The following is a 19,741-nucleotide window of genomic DNA, read 5'->3' as shown; positions in this document are numbered from 1 at the left end:
CTTTTTTTATTCGATTCAATCCGATTCGAAAAAAATTCAAATTGAGTTCGGTTGCTAAAATAGGATTCATCAACTCGACTAACTCGAAATTTTTTGACTCGATTTGACTCGACTCTATCAAATACTCACCTCTAACAACAGGCACTAATAAGTTCAACGAACTTAGTGAATTTCAATCTAAGTTACCTTTGAATGTTTACTGTTGATTTCCACAACTTAAAGATTCTGAATTTGTTTTCAGTCTTTGACAGATACTTTTCTAATATAGGCACTTACAAACACTAATAAGTTCAACGGACTTAGTGAATTTCAATCCAAGTTACCTTTGAATGTTTACTGTTGATTTCCACAACTTAAAGATTCTGAATTTGTTTTCAGTCTTTGACAGATGCTTATTTAATATAGGCACTTACATATACGCCAACTTTCATACTTGACCATCACATACACAATCCATTCATTAGGCAGATTATAGATTACACCACTCAATACGAATCTCATTTCCTTTTCAAAAGCGAATGCATTCCTTAGAATGATATTCATACAAAATCTACTTTTGACGGTTTCTCACATAGACAGGCGTTGAACACTTCACTCAAGATGGTGCACTCTCCAACATTATTCTTGGAGGATACTTATACTAATTGATCTTTTAAGGTGAACTTCGTACAGATGCTACTTTTGACAGATTCTCATACTGAATTTGGCAATTCTTAGGATATCAGTCAGATCATATCTTAAATCATATTAGACTCATTCTGGTGGATGAAACATTCCCAGTTATCCCAGGGAATCCCAGCCAGCCATGCTACATATCACAAGGACGACAAGGTTTGGAAGAAAACTTAGACTACAGATAACCTCTATACATAGCGTATAAATTTTCAGATTTGACAGATACCATAGAATTTAGATAACTTCTATACATAATGTGGATTTTCTCAGACTTGATGGACACTTACATCGCCCCTAATTTCGAGTACACTGAATTCTATTTTTTGACGGATACTATAGCAAGGTCGTAAAACAGGACACCATAAAATAAACTCCTTCAGAACTGCTTTAAATGAATATCTAGACCTCACCATGATGGTGGCTAACAATTAATAGCCACTTAGATGTCATAGAATACGCCACAAAGGCATCACAGAATACGCCAAAAAGGCATCACAAAATACTAGCCACTAAGGCCTTTCAGGGAACTTATCGATTTACTGTTCTGGCAAACATTATCTCAATTTATGCCATGGGCTTTACCATATGGACTTACACATTTCTTAATGTTGTGATCTACCAGTCCTACTTACAACCCACTAGAGGTTACACCATGAACATCAAGGGTCGTCTTTTCTTTTGCATGTTTGGTGTATTTGCTTAAGGACAAGCAAAGAGTTAAGTGTGGGGGAGTTGATCTACCACTAATTGATGTGGCAAATTAGGCTTTCCCAGCATACTTAAAGAGCTTTTTCTCGAGCAAAATAGCGTATTTTGCATAGTTTTTTGTTATTTTTAGGTTTTAAGTTAATGAGTAAAAATATCTCATTTTTGTTCATTTTTTTACCCAATTTGGCCAATAGTGCCATTGGGGAGGCCTAACGTGTGATTAAGTGGTGTAGAGACATGTTGGAGGTTAGAAACGAGCACAAATGGCACTCAAAATATGCTTTGGGGTGAATTTATTTAATTTTGCAATTTTATTTTTCTACGACGAAATCATGGAAACTTTGGCATTACTACGAATGTATGTCCATGCATATATATGATATGCATGTCATATATATTAGGGTAGAATGTCACATGTGCTTTTCATGCATATATTAATCATTCATGATTGAAACTTGACATTAAAAATCTCGCATGTTTTTAAAATATTGAGTGGTAAAAGGTCCCTACATGAGACCTACGGCCTCCATCAATGGTCTTTTGTGATGGCGTGACAATTTAACTACCCCATGGTAGGACTATCATGTGGACCTCATTGAGGAGATTTCTTGAAAATAAGTAGAACTCTCTTCTATTCGTATGATAGTTTGATCAGCCTCTATGGTAGGTATTATCATACGATATAGCAAGTAGTTTTGTCTTCAAAAAGAACAACCAATAACAGCATGCTACTCGATGAGATTGTTTCACGATGACTAATTTATGGTGCATGATGCGATAAGTGTTGAGTTTATGGTTATACACTTAAGATCTTCTAGTTAAGTAACTCGATCCCCACGAAGTTCTACTTAAGTTAGAATGATGATCAAACGTTACAAGATTATTAGTATGTATGAATGCTTAAGGAATTAGGTTCATGTACTAATTTATAAAATGAAAAAATTATAAAAATATAAATTATTAAAATGATAAAATTACATTTTTTACAATCCTTAAAATATACAACTTATTTCCACTCCTAAAACTTTTCAAAGCTGAAAGTAAAAGAAACACCCTCACCATTTTCCTAAATATGATTATGAGATTTGCATGCAACAACACAGAGCACATCCACACAAAAATGAAATGAAAAATACATTGTATATTAGACTTTAACATTTGGACATTGACTTTTCTTTGGACCAAATAAAATTGGACTTTGACATTTGGACATTGACTTGGAATACACCATGATAATGGGCCTAAAAACTAAAGAAATATTCAATACGACCCAATTTAGTCAATCTTTAAACAAATTTCTAATATTTCTTTTGTTTTTTTTTTTTGACTTTTTAGATTCAAGACCCATGTATGATATCTAAATATCCCCCACCATAAGCCAAATTTTCTTAATATTAATGTTGAATTAAACAAAATATGTTTAATTTAGACTTGAAAATTAACTCAAATCCAAAATTAAACTAATTTAATTTAAAAACGAATATTGGACATTTAGCTCCATTTCACACGAGTTTTAATCAAAATTTTCAAAACAACATTTGATTGAATCCTTAAAATTTAGAAAGTTATTCAATTTAGTTCTTATTTTAAAAATCAAAATTTTAATATAATTTCAAAATCAAATCCTAAATTGATTCAATTAACTCCACTGACATTGTATAGGATACAATTTTTTTTATATACAGACTTAATTGAACATTTTTAAATGGATGTGATTATTTCAATTATAATCAACAGATGATAAATTGCCTATTATTATTTAGAAAAATCTATTAATTTTGATTTTGATTTTTCTAAATCGAAATGACTAAACCAATCTTATGCTCAACCTTACGATTACAATATGTCTCTCATCTTGCACTTGAATTTCAGGCCTAATACTAATTATTACATACTCAACACTAATTTATTTTCTTTTTTAAGTACGCATCAAGGTATTGGCATATTATCATAGATATGTTGCCACTTACCATATTTGATTTTGAGGTTATGATTGATGAAGTTATTCAATCAAATAAGATAGTTCTAATGCGATTTGCTTACCATATCTAAAAATAAATTGACTTTGAAGAAATCTAAGTATAGAAAAACATTTTTTATTTCATGTCTTTTAAAAGCACTTAATTGGAAGAAATTTAAGGTGGATCGATCATATTAATGTCACGGGGCTAGATATTTAGTTTTGCAATCTGTGCAGTTTTAGGCAATTTCTTTGCTCCAAATACATCCAAATTAGCCTAACTCTCATAAAGTGAGGATTCTCGTAGAATTCCTCAACTGCTCCAAATTATAGGAAAAGCAATCTCACAACGAAAAAAAAAGGTACAAAAGAACATAATAGCCACAGAAAGACAATGCACGAGAGGTGTTTGAGTAAATGTTCTCAATTTAGTATTCACTACTAAAGAATGAAATACAATGGGATGATTTACAATTGAATGAGAGGCTCTCTATTTATAGTTGAGCTCCCTAAAACCAACGGTATAGATCGAGTTATATCAATGGATAAGATCGAAACATATCTACAATTAAGGGATTTACATAATCTCCTAGATTACAAAATTAAATCTTATCATATTACAAATCTTCTAAGATTATTTTCCCTATTTACCAAGGTAGCCTAATTTTCTATATTTGTCTCACTCGGCCACCAAGACTTCAAGTAGATGGGCTTCTTCACTTGTTTTTCGAATCAAGCCAATTTTCGTGGGTCAAGTGAGCCCCATTTAATCGATAGACCTCCATGAGATGCATTTTGTGTAATGGTCACAAACTTTGAATTGCAATCATTGACACTAGCTTGAGGTTCACAAGTTTAGCATTGTTTATATATTGAGCACTTGTTTTACTGGTTTATGTATAAGTTAGAGACAGCATTATTCTGTTCATTAGATAATCTTGTTAAACAAACTATTTAGTTTAGTTTGTGATTAAGCTTTTAAAAAGATACTTAGTGAAAGAATGAATTTAAAAAGAGACTACAACATAATAAATGAGTCGGACTTAAATTATATATTATGCTTGATTCATAGTAATTATATTTTTAATTACAACTCAGAATATGGCATGCAAGCAACTCAATACCAATAAATCAAATTGTTTTACCAATTGTAACCCCATCCCATAATGCTTTCCAACACCAGGAATTTTATCAATCAAACTAAATTCAATATCCATAAAAAATGGTCAAGTAAACTCTAGATTGTTATCCTATATAAGCCAAAGACTTCATTACGATTGAAAGCATAAATCCAATTGAACCCCCCCCCCCACCCCCACACACAAAAGGGATTCTATAATGACAACTTATCATGGTTAAAAGCCATGATATAGTAGTTATTGTCGAGATAAATGTTTTAAATATAATATATAATCACATCCTATCATAGTCATTCTTTTCAACATCGTATAATTACATCATGACTTTGGTCATTATTGGGGCCCAATTTTCATGGTTAAAAAACCATGAATAAATGTTTCACTTTCACATGAATTGCTAAGGAGAACAAGGAAAACGTGTAAAACTACAAAAACACACATTAAAATATAGAGATAATAATATAGAAAGGTATAAATGGAGAGTGAATGCATAGCAGTGGTTCATTGCACTTGCAAATCGACAACGAGATTGCCAACAGTTTCAAATCTTGAAAGGAGGCAGCTAAGTGGAAAAAGAGATACCTTTGGTTATCGAATCTTAAAATGGATTTTATTTAGAGATAGAAGATAGATGCCACCCAAAAACAATATTAAGGATAAACTATAAAAATAGTCATTTTTATTTGACTCAAATTATATTTTAGCCATTCATATTTGAAATGTTACGTTTTAGTTACTTACATTATTGTTTTATTACGAAGTGGTCTGTCATTAAGTTCTATTACTTCCCAAACGGCAATCCTACGTGAAAATGAGTTTTAAATGCCAACTTGGATGTCCAACTGAGACAAAAATAGTTTTTTAATTAAATAAATTTAATTAATTAAAAATTTTAAATTAATTGCACCTTGAATTGGAAAAGAAAAATTGTTTGTCTCCTTTTTCTTTTAGTTTTCTTTTCTATTTTGATTGAAAAACTATTCTCATCCCAGTTGGACATCTAAGTTGGCATTTAAAACTCATTTGGACTGCCACGTAGAATTGCCATTAGGGAGATAACGGAGCTTAATGGCAGAATGAGTACTTCGTAACAAAATGATAACGTAAGTGACTAAAATGTAATTTGAGATGTACAAAAGTGACTATTTTTATAGTTTACCCAAAAATTGATCAATGAAATTAACTTTTTTTTCCTATTTATCTTTTATAATATATTTATACTATTAATAAGGTCACTAATTAAGTTAGTGTCACGAGTCAACCACGTACTAACTCAATTAGGGAAATTATGCAAATGTCATTTTCTAATTAAAATATGTTATTTTTAGAGGGCATTTTAGTTTTTTTTATTTCAACAAAAACTACTAAAAATGCACATATAGTGAGATTTAAACCCACACCAGTTAGATTAATAAAACCTTCCATTTACCACTCAAACAAAGCCTCATTTTGATATATTTTATATATTTTTATTTTAATATGAACAACTTATTATCTCCATCGATTGTATGCATTAATAATTTATTTTATTAAGTTTATATTATAACTCGACACTGATCATGCCTTTCTGTATTATCTTTAAAAACTATTAAAATTATTATTTTTTATTGAAAATTAATAAAAATTATTTTCGCCCCAATTTAAAATTTTATTTTATTTTTGTTATTTTGACTTAAATATAAATTTTCTGATTTTTCATTAGCAATTCTCAATTAGGAAAACCTAAGATACATTTTTTGATAGAGTTGGAAAAATATATTCATAATTAAATTTGAGGGTATGTTTATAGTAATTACACTCTTTTATTATTATAATTCCTTAAAATTATTTGGCTGATAGTGTCGAAACCATTTTTTTTAAAAAAAGGGGTCGTCGGCTTTGATTTTGAAAATAAAAATGGGAATCGCCACCAATCTTTTTTATTTAGGTGTGATCGGATTACCTAATAATTCAATCATTTTAACAAAAATTTAAATTTATTAAAACGATGATTTTTGGTCTACAAAATCCAGAAAATGGGTTCGGGAGTCAGTTACGCACAAGGAAGGGTTAGTACCCTCAATACGCCCAAAATTGGTACCTTATTGATTAATTAATGTCTTAGTATCGAAAATTGAGAACTTTGAAGAGATTTAAAATACGATCCTTTGTTAAAAAGTTATTTAACTGAAAATTTTCTGAGAAAAATGGCGTATTTTACTTTAATCGAGAAAAAAATTAATGTCCCTTAATTTAGGACACAATGTCTTAAACCCTCGAAATGAGAATAAACCCCAAAAATTTTGTTTATTTTGAAAGAAATTTAACTATCTCGGTTTTAGAAAGAAATCATATTCCGTAAGTTAGAATACAATCTTTTCTTAATTCCCGAGAACATTAAAAATTTTAAAAACGTTTACTTGGTTTGGATTTAACGAGAAAATCGAAGCCCCGTAAGTTAGGATACGACTTCTCGAATTTCCAAACACAGAATATTGCATTTATTAAAGAATCCCTTTTTATGAATTTTAGGGTGAAAGTTATTGAAATATTTTAAAAAGATATGTGAATAAAATATGATACCGATACATGACAACAATATGAAACTACTAATAAGCAATTCATTACACACAATGTCAATAATCACATAATATATTTTGGTACCAACACAATCAATCAAAGAAAGATAGAATAAAATAATCCACAAATAGTTTCAACCATAACAAAAATAAAATAAACACCAAACAAAACAAGGCCAAATTTAAATAATAATAATAATGAATAATCTAAACTTTTGATAGTACATAAAAAAATAAACAAATAAGGGAATAAAATAACAATAATAAAGGCAAAAATAAAAATAAGACAAGCTAATTAAAAATGACAAGTAAATAAATAAATAAATAACTAATATAAGTTTAGTTAAAACTTGAAATTACATAAATAAACAAATAAATAAAATATTGGGTGAAATATTAAATAAAACAGCCCCTTTTTTAAATAATAATAATAATAATAAATAAATAAAAATTGAAGTTAAACGGACTAAGGATGGAATTGAAATAGAAATGAAATTTGGGTACAAATTGTAAATAATAAAAACAGGTTAATAAGGATTAAAACAAAACGCGCTAAAACCACCAAGGGCTAAATAGAAAATTAGCCCATCCCCAGGACACGTGTCCTTTCCTCTGCGGATTAACGAATTGGGGACTAAATTGAAACACGAAAATAATCAGTGGCCAAAATTAGAAAAAGAACAAAAAGGCAACAAAAGACTAAAATTGAACACGCGAACAAAGGCAGGGGTCTGTTGGAAAATTATTCCCTGTCCCCAAAATGACACCGTTTTAGATGTCGGCCTCTTCTAATGGTCCTAGGACCAAATTAAAAAATAAAGCAAAATCAAGCGAAAAATTAAAAAATAAAAGGATTAAATTGAAACAGGCCGAAAAAGCGGAAGGGTTAATCACGTAAATAATCCATTTTATGAAAAAACGTGGATCTTCAAGTATTGGGTCGAGTCGTGCGTTGGTTAGGTGAAACGGCGCCATTTTGGGCATCTGAGGCTTGCTCCAAAATGACGCCATATGGGGTAGTAAATAAGCCAAAATTCTATCGAAAAAAATCATTTCCTCCTTTACTCTAAAAAGAACTTTAAAACCCTTAACAAAAGCTCTCTCCTTCTCCATTTTCCGGCCATCGGTCCAGTCTTGCTCCGGTCACTGGACCGCCACACCTCTGCCGTGGTAGCCGCTGTCCATTGTGGTCGGGGAATCGAAAAAGCCATTTTTTTTATCTTTCAACCTCCGAACTCCAATAATCGCTGATTTTCATCGAAATTGATGGACCTCGACTGCCTATGGCAGTGCAAGTGCACAAAAAGGTAAGATAGTTTTGGACACCTTCTTTTCGTACTTTGCATTTTTTTCTTTCAAAACTCAAAACAAATATCAAGCAAAAAAGAAAATAAAACAGAATAAAGGCCACCTTTTTAATGCTGATTACTTGTTTTCAATCTGAATGTGCATTTTTTATTTAAAAAATCCCCCTGAATACATTATTTTGATGGCTTTTTATAGCCAATGAATACAACATTTCTATTGGTTTCTTTTTTACTGTTTTTTACTGCCTCCCTACTGCTGCCTTTATCTGTCCCTTTTTGTTTGTTTTGCAGGTACGGATGAAAGCTGGCGTGCGGTGGAGGTACGGTGTTGATGTGGCGAAGAGGCGTGGCGCAAGAGGAACCCTAGGGTTCTCCATTTTTCTGAAAATTTCGGGCTTAGGGCTTAGGGTGGTTTTGGGCTAGTTTTTTTTTTAATTTGGGTTTAGTATTGGGCATGTTGTTGTAAATGGACATTATTTGGACTCTTTTTATTTATTTTTGTATTTGGGTTTCTGGTTTGTTAATTGGGCCTAGGCAAAATTTGGGTTTCACAGATAGAATATAATTACATTTTAATTTCATAGGCATGTTTAGTAATACAAATTATAAATACATAACTATATAATTTTAAATTTCAAAAAGAATATTTATTATTATAAAAAATTATTAATAATTCTTGAGAAAAATTCTCTAAACAAATAAAAATCTTAAAATCAATGGTTAGATGTAAAATTAGTACTTAAACTTATTCACTTTTCTCAGATTGGTACTTATGGTTTTTTTTGTCCTAGATTGGTACCTGAATTTTTTTCCGTCTACTATATTGGTATTTGAGACTAACATCATTAATTTTTTACTGATGTGGCAGTGATGGCCTATCGTGTGCTGCCACGTGGCGTCCTATTATACTTTCTTTTTCTTTTCTTTTTTATTTTCCCTCCTCTTCCCTTTTTTGTTTCGTTTCTTTTCTTTGTTTTTCTGAATCTCCTTCTACATTTCTTCATTTTTTTCTTTCTTTCTTCTGTCAAAAACTCATTTCATTGCTTCATTTCCCCTTAATCCCAATCCTACAAAAACCCCAACACAACAACAAGCAAAGAATAAAAGACCCTAAATCCTGTTGAAGCTATTCAAAAACCCAAGCCCTCCTTCATTTGCAACAACTAAGTCTTGAGATTTGAAGCCAAAATTGAGATTAACTCGAGTGCGAGCTTAGTCGATTTGTCAAACCCATTTCTTCTTTTACTTCTTCTTGTGCAAATAATTGGTTTTTGGATCTGGGTTTTGGGTGAAAGCAAAGGAGAAACGGTGAAAATGGGAAGAGAAATGGTGGGTTTGAGAAATGGGTTTAAGAAAATATTGGTGCTATAGTGAAGGATTTGGGATAATATTGGTGCTATATGTTAGTCTAAGAAAGTATTCAACAAAATGATCACTAATAAAAATCATAAGAAAAATAAACATTCTATGTAATTTTATCTAATTACTTTAACATTTTACATTTGTTGGAAAATTATCTCTCTAACATTAAATATATATTCCTTATCATCATTGGTTGGTCATTGGTCTAATATAAATAATTAATAATAAACGCTCTATAGTTTATTTAATATTAGTATAAATAATTAATAAAAAATAGGGTAAACTACAAAAATAGTCACTTTTGTTTGTCTCTGATTACATTTTAGTCACTTATGTTTGAAATGTTACGTTTTAGTCACTAACGCTATTATTTTATTACGAAGTAGTCATTCTACTGTTAAGCTCCGTTACCTCCCTAACGGCGGTCCTATGTGGCAGTCCAAATGGGTATTAAATGGCAACTTAGATGTCGTACGTGGCAGTCCAAATTAAATTAATTTAATTAAAAACCTATTTTCATCCCAACAACTGGACATTCAAGTTGACACTTAAAACCCATTTGGACTGCCATTAGGGAGGTAATGGAGTTTAACAGTAGAGTGACCACTTCGTAACAAAACGATAACATAAGTGACTAAAACGTAATATTTCAAACATAAATGACTAAAATGTAATCTAAGGCAAACAAAAGGAACTACTTTTATAGTTTACCTTAAAAAATATTATATAATTTAGTTAAATATTTATCCGTTCGAAATGTATGGAAAGTTATTTCTTGCCAATAAAATTTTTTGATTATTTAGTGCGAATGGTAAAATAATATATGATTATATTTTTATAAAATATATGTCATAAATTAAAATATTCTATTATTATTGTATAAAATAACTTAAACTTTTATCATGTTATGTATTTGAAAAGTCATAAAGGTAATTAGATTTTCATGTAATCATTTATAACCAGTTTACCATATGTGATGCACGTGTTAGACTGTATGTACGTATCAACTTTAATATTTTATATTTATTTGTTAAAAATTTATTAAAAATTTTATAACATTTCAGTAATATTGATTGAGAGAAAGTAATATATATATATATAAATGTTTAATTTTTAAAATTATGACAATTAGTATTGTGATTAATATAAATTAAGAATAAAAAATAATAATTAAAATAAACTTAAGTTAATTATTGATATTCATCAAGAAACAATAACAGTGAAAAATAAAATAATTCAAAAGGAAGATTTGAAAAACTACTTTGTGGGTAAATTTTTCATTTTTATTATAAAACCTAGAGAATATACATAATTACCCTCATAATTGTACTTTTATATTTGTCTACTTGTGGTTAAATTTAAACTAATGCCCTTTAATGGGGAAAATGAAAAAAATGTAGTTAATCTACTTTCCTCTTTTATTCAATTTAGTCCAATTGTGATCCCCATCATACTACTTCATGTTCCACGTCACTTTCATACCAAATACGCATTAATTCAATTTTTTTTTGTTTGGTTAAATTTATACTTTAATCCTCACACTTTACAAAATTTACAATTTTATCATTTTTCACCACTTTTTCAAATTCACAATTTCTACATTGATTTGCTTCTCAAATATCAAATTAATTCCATACAATTACTCATTAACTGACTCCTTTTTAAATTTCTCAATACTTCACTGTACCTGTTCTCGAAACAATATTAATCCTTGTATCAAAAATCTCGGGGGCGTTATTTTGTATTTTTTCTCAAAGGGATCATTTTGCACTATTTTTTAAATTTATAGGGATCTAAGGAGTATTTACATTATTTTTTATTCAAATTATTCGAATTATAAAATTTTACTTGATTCGAACTCGAATACTTAATTTGAAAAAAAAAATCAATTTCCTTTTAAGTTTAATTAAGTGTTCCCACATTGTGGGTGTAGCCTCCTCCCACTTCCCCTCCTAAAATAGAATTTATCTTCTCGGGGCTCCTCATCATTGGCGATTCGGTCAGAAATTTTTGATGAAGAAGACAAATTATTTTGCAAATTTTGGTGAAGAACAAATGGATTTTTTTTTCCCTTCTTTTCACCATTTCTTTAACTTTCTTTTTTTTTTTTGGCACAACTATGTGATAAAAAATATGACATAGCAACATAAAATGTCAAGGTATAAGTCCATGTTAACACATGTAAAATAAATAAAAAGATCATGTCACCATTTTAATGAAAGTAATAGAATTAATCTATTATCCACTGGATAGTGAAAATTTCATTTTTCATTTGCAATAGCATAATATTTCATGAAATAATTACTTTTATCCTAAACCCAAAAATAATGTAAAATTATTTCAATTTGATTTTTTGTTTCATAATACAATAACCATTCCATCAAATCAAATTAATAGTCTATTTGAATGACCGTTTATTCTTAATGTGGTACATTTAATTTTTTTATCTCACGTTATAATATCATTATAATATTTAATTTTATTATTACTGTAATTTTTATACTAACCGTAAATAAATATATCATTCATTCACAAGGAACCTAAAATCTGTCGACAAATTTAATATTGGATGATAATACCATGGCCTCTTGATTTTCCTCATATTATAAAGCTGGTGGCTCCAATTGCAGGATATATATCCACATGGTGGCCTTAAATGCGTCATTGCATGAGGTGGACTTTGTAGTTCATGCATGAGGAGATCACATGTCTCTGTCTTGAACATTTGCTTTGTCTGCCATTATCCATTCTACTTACTCAAATTTGTTAAAAATAATAAATTATAAAATTATTAAAAATTATAAAATCGAATAATTTTTTAATTTTGCACTAATAGTTGTTAACAATACAAAACTTATTAAAAATTATATAAAAAAATTAGTTCTTCATTTCATCATTATCAATCAAAACATATCACTACAGGAAAATAGGGCTTTAGCGGCGTTTTTAGCAGCATTTTATCAAAAAACGCCGCAAAAATTTTAAAATACAGAGCAATAGCGGCGTTTTTTATAAAACGCCGTTAAAAACAGAGCAATAACAGCGTTTTAGTAAAAAACGCCGCTAAAAACTGAGCATTAGCGGCGGTTTTGGTAAAACGCCGCTAAAGACTGAGCATTAGCGGCGCTTTTGGTAAAACGCCGCTAAAGACCAGAGCATTAGCGCCGCTTTTGGAAAAACGCCGCTAATGACCAGAGCATTAGCGACGCTTTTGGCAAAACGCCGCTAAAAACCAGAGCATTAGAGGCGCTTATGGCAAAACGCCGCTAAAAGTCATATAACCCCTAAACCTAAAAAAACCATAAACACTAATCTATAACCCCTAAAATAATAATTATTAAAATTTATGGTTATACAATATATTAAATATTTTCTTATATAATCGTAAAAGAGATAGTATTGAATTTAAAATATTGAATTAATTATCATTATAGTTTATGGTTTATGGTTTAAGATATATGGTTTAGGGTTTAAGGTTTATGAGTTAACTATGGTTTAAGATATATGGTTTAGGGTTTAAGGTTTAGGAGTTAACTAGTATTTGAAGGTTTATGATGAAATATGGATTTAGGGATTATGATTTAGGGTTTAGGGGTTAGGGTTAGAGTTTAAGGTGCAAGGGTTTAGAGTTTAGTGTTTATGGGATAGGGGTTAAGAGGTTTAGGGTTTAGATTAATTAGTATTTTTTAATTTATATATTAAATGATTTCTTATATAATTGTAAAAGAGATAATCTTAATTTGAATATATTAAACTTATGATTATAGTTTAAATTATTTAAGAGATAATAGATAAACTTTATATATATATTAAATGGTTTAAGATTTAATCTAAAAATATTTTGATATATTAAAAATAATTCAATTCAAATTAATTCCTCTACACTTAATTTATTTAAGTGAAATTTAAACTTAAAATTTAGTCCTTATATTTTAATTTGATTAGTTTTAGTCCCTGTATTTTTCAAATCGATCAAATTTATCTTTTGTACTTTTCAAAATTTAAAATTTTAGTCATGATCACTCAAATGATAGCAATTATATATGTTTGGTTAAATTCTGCTAGTAGTCTTGATATTGTGCGTAAAGTTGTAGGTTGAGTTCATGTTATCCAATTAGATCATTCTTGGTCCCTATACTTCTCAACTTTTGAAATTTTAATTTTGACACAAATGGCAACCATTAAATCCGTAACTGGCTTTTTGTGAGTAATATGTTTGTTACATTAGATTTTAGAAATAGCAAAACTTAATGAATTTAATAGCTACCATTTAATTAATACTACAATTTCAAAATTTCAAAATTACAATGACTAAAAAATAACAAAATTAAAGTAAAATGACTAAATCCACAACTTACATATAATTCAATGACTAATAGAAAAATAATAATAATTAAAAATATTTAACTTGTTTATATTTAAAAAATTAATAAATATCAAATGAAAATAACATGTATATATTTATAAAAAAATTTAAAACAATATCATTAGGTTTAAGTAAAATTACGTTAAGTATTTATAAATTTAATTGGAAATTTAACTTAAACGGGGTTGTTTTCCTTTTTGAAATGTTTTTTTTTTCTCATGCCCGACACTAAAACCCCTAATTTTTAAAGTCATTGAATATATATTAATAAAAAAACATAATTGTTTAACTTAAACATGATTGCGCTTTAAGCATGATATTAATATATTTTATTTTTATTCAAGTCTCACTTCATTCAATATATGAGCCTAAAATTTTATCTAAGTATGCCCATATTAATAAAAGGCTTAACCTAAACCCAATTTAATATATATATTTATATTATTTTTAATTTAATATTTAATATCCTATATATGTAATTGTATTAAAATTTTTAATTTATATTTATTAAAATTTTATATGTAATTGTATTAGCATTTTTTAATGTTGACATTGTAGTAATATATAATATTATTATAAATTTTATAATACATAAGAATTACATAATATACAAAACATTATAAAAATTATATTTTTACAGTTTGTGCATATAATATACGATGCAAATTTTTAATCCATTTATATTTTATGCAAATTTTTAATCCATTTACATAATATACGCCAGTAATATCCATTTACATTTTTCGCCAAAACCCTAGCATTTGCCTTAACACATTTTTATCGCCTCACACTCTCTGTTTTCACTTAGTTTCTGTTTCTTCACTTTCATTACTTCAAACTCTCGCAGCGATGAGACCTCCAAGAGGTAAGTAACCAACGTCTCTTACGTTTCCTATCATTTTTAGTTACAGACTCTCGTTATGGCATTCCTAATGGTTTAATCATGTTTCAGGCCGTGGTGGTGGTGGGTTTAGGGGCAGAGGTGATGGTGGAAGAGGGAGAGGAAGAGGAGGTGGTGGAAGAGGTGGTGATAGGGGCGGTAGTGCCATGAAATCCCGCGGCAGACTGGTGTTTGATTGTTTCTGTTTTCTTATAGTTCGATGGAACAAAAAGATTCTCCAACTTTAGTTGACAAAAACTTTCCTCTTTCCTCTTTTCTCTTGTCACTGTGAAATCATTCTTTCGCTAGATCCATAGAAGTTGTTTATTAACTAGAACTTGGTTTTCTGTATTCTTGTTTACAATTATGGCTATCGGTTCTTGCTGTAATGTTATAGAGGAAAAAGGTAGGTTCTATTTTATCTATTTTCTTCATTATGTTAAACCAGAAATATTATAAGGAATGCAGGATGAAATATTATCTACTGAAGTAATAAAATAGAGTTCATTAGTTTTCATTCTTATTGAGAATCAAATATGTGAGTTGAATCCTAATGCTTTCAGGTTGTGAATTATGTTGTGTAAATTATACTAGGGTTCCAAGTTCCAACACCAGAAGTCTAATGTTGCTGTTGTTTATTTGTGGAGGAGGTAAATTGGTTCTTTCATACACATTTAATATTCTTTATAGGGATAGACACAGTGGTATTCCCAGTCTGACTTTGTTTAGTGGGAGAAAATATGATGATTAGCACTCCGTCTACACTTAAACAACAGCTTTTCTAATTATGCTGGAAATGGCAATGGCAATGACAAGTAAAATGTTGCTGGGGTTTTGGAGACCAATGGGGATCTTAAACCCAAATTCCAAGGGGAAAAACGAGCTATACAGGTGCATCAATTCTCTTTGATATAATTTTAGCCCTTTGTGCTTAAATCTTGTACTATTTCAACTTTAATTTGTGTTATGATTATTGTTCTTTTAATTTCTAACTATTTTCCTTTCTCTTCCTCCGTAGCCATAGAATTTGCTGTTTTCTGTTGGTTTTGGGATGAATATTTATCTATGATTTTATATTATATTTTAGTTCTTGATATTAATTCAGTTGAAAAATGATTAAAAATCATTTTTTTACAAAATATCAAATGCCATATAGAGTGTCTTTTTATCTTTGAACTTAAAGTATAACTTCAATTAAAGTTTTTTTTTCCGTAATGTTTTGTTTTGTAAATATAATTTATATATTGAAATTGCGAGATCTTATATAATATAATGAACAAAAAACTATTGCAGGCTGTAATAAAATATATTGAAAGTTTATATATTACTGGTACTTAAATTATATCTTCTTTTTTTTCTGTCTTTAAACTTTTCTAGATAAATTATATTTAAGGTTATAAAACTATTAATAAATTTATACTTAATTTAAAGTTGAAACTATTTAAAAAATTTCATGAAAGTTATTATTTAAATAAGTTTTTTTCTTTCAAGAACAGCAACATTGGACTTCTGGTGCTAGATGTTAATTTGGGATCACCATTGTGTTGACATTAACATTCAAACATGAGAATGAGACAGCTATATTTGAGATGAACCTGCATGATATGTCTTCATTCCTTTGCAACCTTCATCTTTAAATAAATATACATCCACACACGCATAAACACATATATTTTTTCAGTTTGAATTCATATAACTTATGTAGAGAATTGGGAGAACCCTGTCATGTTGGATGCTCCCGTCTCTAGAGGTGTTGTAGCTGCTGAAGCTGGTTCACTTACTTTCATGGTACGAATTCATTTTTGATCACCTTCTTTTTCTAGAGTTGACCTATTATATATTGTTTTCCATTGAATGTATATGGACACTCATTAAACTTCTTCCCAACCTTCTTTAGTTCTTCCCCAGGATAGGAGTCTACTAGTAAATATTTTTCCAATTATTTTAACCTTGTTCGTGAGTTTACTGTTTAGTATCAATTTCATTGCAAGATATTATAATTTTTACTTTATATTTTCAATGATGCATGTAAGATTAGTTGCCACAGAAGTCTGGTATTTTAGAAACACAAATGATATTAGGTTGGCAACACTTTTAGGTAGTATTAAACTTATGATAAAAAATGCCATGTGATCCAGGTTGGTGGCTCTGAAGATGTGTATCTTGCTGCCAAATCCTTACTCCTCTCGATGGGAAAAGAGGAACTGCAAGAGGCTATTGATTTTATATCTCTGTTCGGGTAAAGTGGGCTTTGTGCTTCAGTCAGAGCTGCCTTGGTTCTTAGTGGTAGTATGGGTTCTATCTAATTCAAAAATGAGAAAGAAAAGGAAAGAATGGGCAGATAATGTATCTTTCAAAAATGATGAAAGTGCCACGAGTAGAGTCAAAACTAAGAGTGTTTTGTTTCAAGATTCAGTTCCGAACTCAGGTTTGGCGGTATCTCCATAGTAAATCTGATTTGATAAATTTACAATATTATTCAATAATTAATCTCCTTCTTGTTTCTCCTTTTTCTTTTATTGAATCACTTGTTTATCCTCTGTTCTTACATTTTTTTACCACCTGCAGGTTTCTGAATTTAAAAGGAGCTTAAATACTGTAAATTCTGCATGTAATGAGGTATATCATTAATGTTGTTGATGACGGCAGTGTTTATTCGTTCTTATCTTACAACTTTTGTATTGGTTATATAGGTAAAAAATTTCCTTAAATTGAAGGATCTCATGAAGAAAATTCTCTGTCTGGGAAATACATTGAACCAAGGAACTGCAAGGGGTAAGTGACATTCAATTTCTCCTTTTGGCTTCAGTCTTTGATGCTACAATTGCAGCTTGTAAAAAGATTATGCAGAGAAAATATTACTAGCTAAACCACATGTAATGTATTACTAAAACCAATTAAGGTTCGCCTGTCCAGTCCTTGCATTATCTAAGAATTGGGTAATATTCAAACCGATCAAAAACTAGTTATTTATTGAACAGGTAAAAAATCAATTATTTTTTTTCCCTTTTTCTTAAATTAAAGACCATGCCATTAAGGTAAATGCTTATTATTGTTAACTATTAATTAACTATTTATTTTACATTAAATTAATGTTTAAACATAAAAAATAAAATAAGAAACAATCAAACCAATTGGTTTAACCTGTGGTCCAGTTTCTTTAACATTGGCATTTATGTCCTTTAATGTCGAACTTCTACATTTATGTCTTTCATTTTGAATTTTTAGATGATAGTAGTGTCAATCAATTCTTTGTCCCTTGTTATGCTATTAGTTCCTTTGTTTTGCATTTTCTTTTTTTCTTTTTTTGCCAAAGCCACTTGTCCCAGGTGTCATGTTTTTTTATGCCACTTTAAATTTAAAGTTGAACTCAGGGAAGAAATAAAGATAAAAACAACTAACATAGTGGATCAGGAAAATGCTTTGCCATGAGCTACTTTCTGTTTGACTTGTTTACGTATCTAAATAATAGATTGTTTGAGGATAGGCCATGGATTTAGTGATATTTTTTATTTAAACTATGTAGGTTTTAGATGCAACGCCTGTAAATGCAAAGGCACATGATTAATAACATGATCAATGATTTTTGTCGAAACAAATTCTAATTCTTGCATATATGATTAATAACATGATTAATAACATGATTAATGGTTCTTCAAAATTTCCAAATGTGTCTTTAAGGTGCTCGAAAATGTCATATTAATGTTGTCCATATATGATTTGAATGCTGGAAATTTACAGCATTTAGTTTCCTGCTTGAAGTTGATTAAACCATGCTGTAAATGCAAACATTTATATGCTGTTCACATGCTAAATTAACCATTAGTGAGCTTAAAATTGATCTATTCGAATGTGTTAAATTCATTGTTCAATGTGATGTTATTTCTGCTCATGTATTGAGTATATTAAGTTGTGCAATTTGATGTTATATGTGGCGTTAATATTGACTTGTTAATTGCATATTTTATTATTAATTTGATGTTATATGTGTCATTCATTAACTTTTTTTTCTTTTTTCTCAGGTTTGAGTTTTTGTTGGATACATGGTCCAGGATTAGCTGAATTCATGCATAGTGACGACTTGTTTAAGCTAACTGTTTATCTTAAAGTGTGCATTCTATTATTATTTTGTTCTATTTGTATTTTGTTAGATTTCTGGTGTAATATGATAAGTGCGGTATTTTGTTTGGAGGGATGTATTTATATCATAGATTATTCTTCTCGATATTTTGATAATGAATTTTAATTTTTTTATATTTTTCAGGACTTTTTTATAATATTTTATTTTTTTAAAATTTTTATGACCTTTAGCGGCGTTTGTGGGAAAAGCGCCGCAAAATTTTGCGGGGCCGTCTATAGCGACGTTTTTTGCGGCGTTTGCAAAAACGCCGCGAATAGTTTTAGTGGAGCTTAAAAGCGCCGCTAAAGGCCAAAAAAAACGCCGCTAAAAATCAGTTTTGCTGTAGTGATATATAGAGTGACAACAAACTATAGTGATAAAAAAGATAATTCATTATTTTTGTTGTTTTATATATTGTTGTTGAGAATTGATTTTGTCACAATTTAAGTACTCCATATTTAAAGTGATTGTAATTAATTATCACGATACATAAATTAATCTCGGATGGTCAAAAGTGGTGGACGGGCACAATTAATAAAAAAATCGATCATCTACCAAACTAAAGAGGACGATGAGAAAATCATCCCTAAAATTACTTGCAAAAATAAAACTATATGCATAAGTAAGACTAAAAAATGTATTATAAGAGCAAACAAAAACTTTTAA

The 19,741-nt window shown here is 29.4% G+C and overlaps 2 long non-coding RNA genes across 8 annotated transcripts; both read left to right on the top strand.

The window, feature by feature from the left end:
• Positions 1-7,498: 7,498 nt before the first annotated feature.
• LOC107955516 (uncharacterized) lies at positions 7,499-8,928 on the top strand. The gene is made up of 2 exons (XR_001699997.2): positions 7,499-8,347; positions 8,639-8,928. It is a non-coding gene; the product is annotated as an uncharacterized lncRNA (long non-coding RNA).
• Positions 8,929-14,784: 5,856 nt separating this feature from the next.
• On the top strand, positions 14,785-19,208 carry LOC107955423 (uncharacterized). 7 transcript variants are annotated; one of them, XR_001699958.2, is made up of 8 exons: positions 14,785-14,940; positions 15,028-15,605; positions 15,732-15,846; positions 16,661-16,743; positions 17,094-17,383; positions 17,524-17,574; positions 17,649-17,730; positions 18,978-19,208. It is a non-coding gene; the product is annotated as an uncharacterized lncRNA (long non-coding RNA). The 7 variants fall into 7 exon arrangements; XR_005929936.1 differs by having other exon boundaries at positions 16,637-16,743; XR_005929935.1 differs by having other exon boundaries at positions 15,028-15,361; positions 15,519-16,743.
• Positions 19,209-19,741: the final 533 nt, after the last annotated feature.

Source organism: Gossypium hirsutum, chromosome A07 (assembly GCF_007990345.1).
Source record: "Gossypium hirsutum isolate 1008001.06 chromosome A07, Gossypium_hirsutum_v2.1, whole genome shotgun sequence".
Lineage (NCBI taxonomy): Eukaryota > Viridiplantae > Streptophyta > Magnoliopsida > Malvales > Malvaceae > Gossypium > Gossypium hirsutum.
This window is presented reverse-complemented; position numbering and strand designations above follow the sequence as displayed.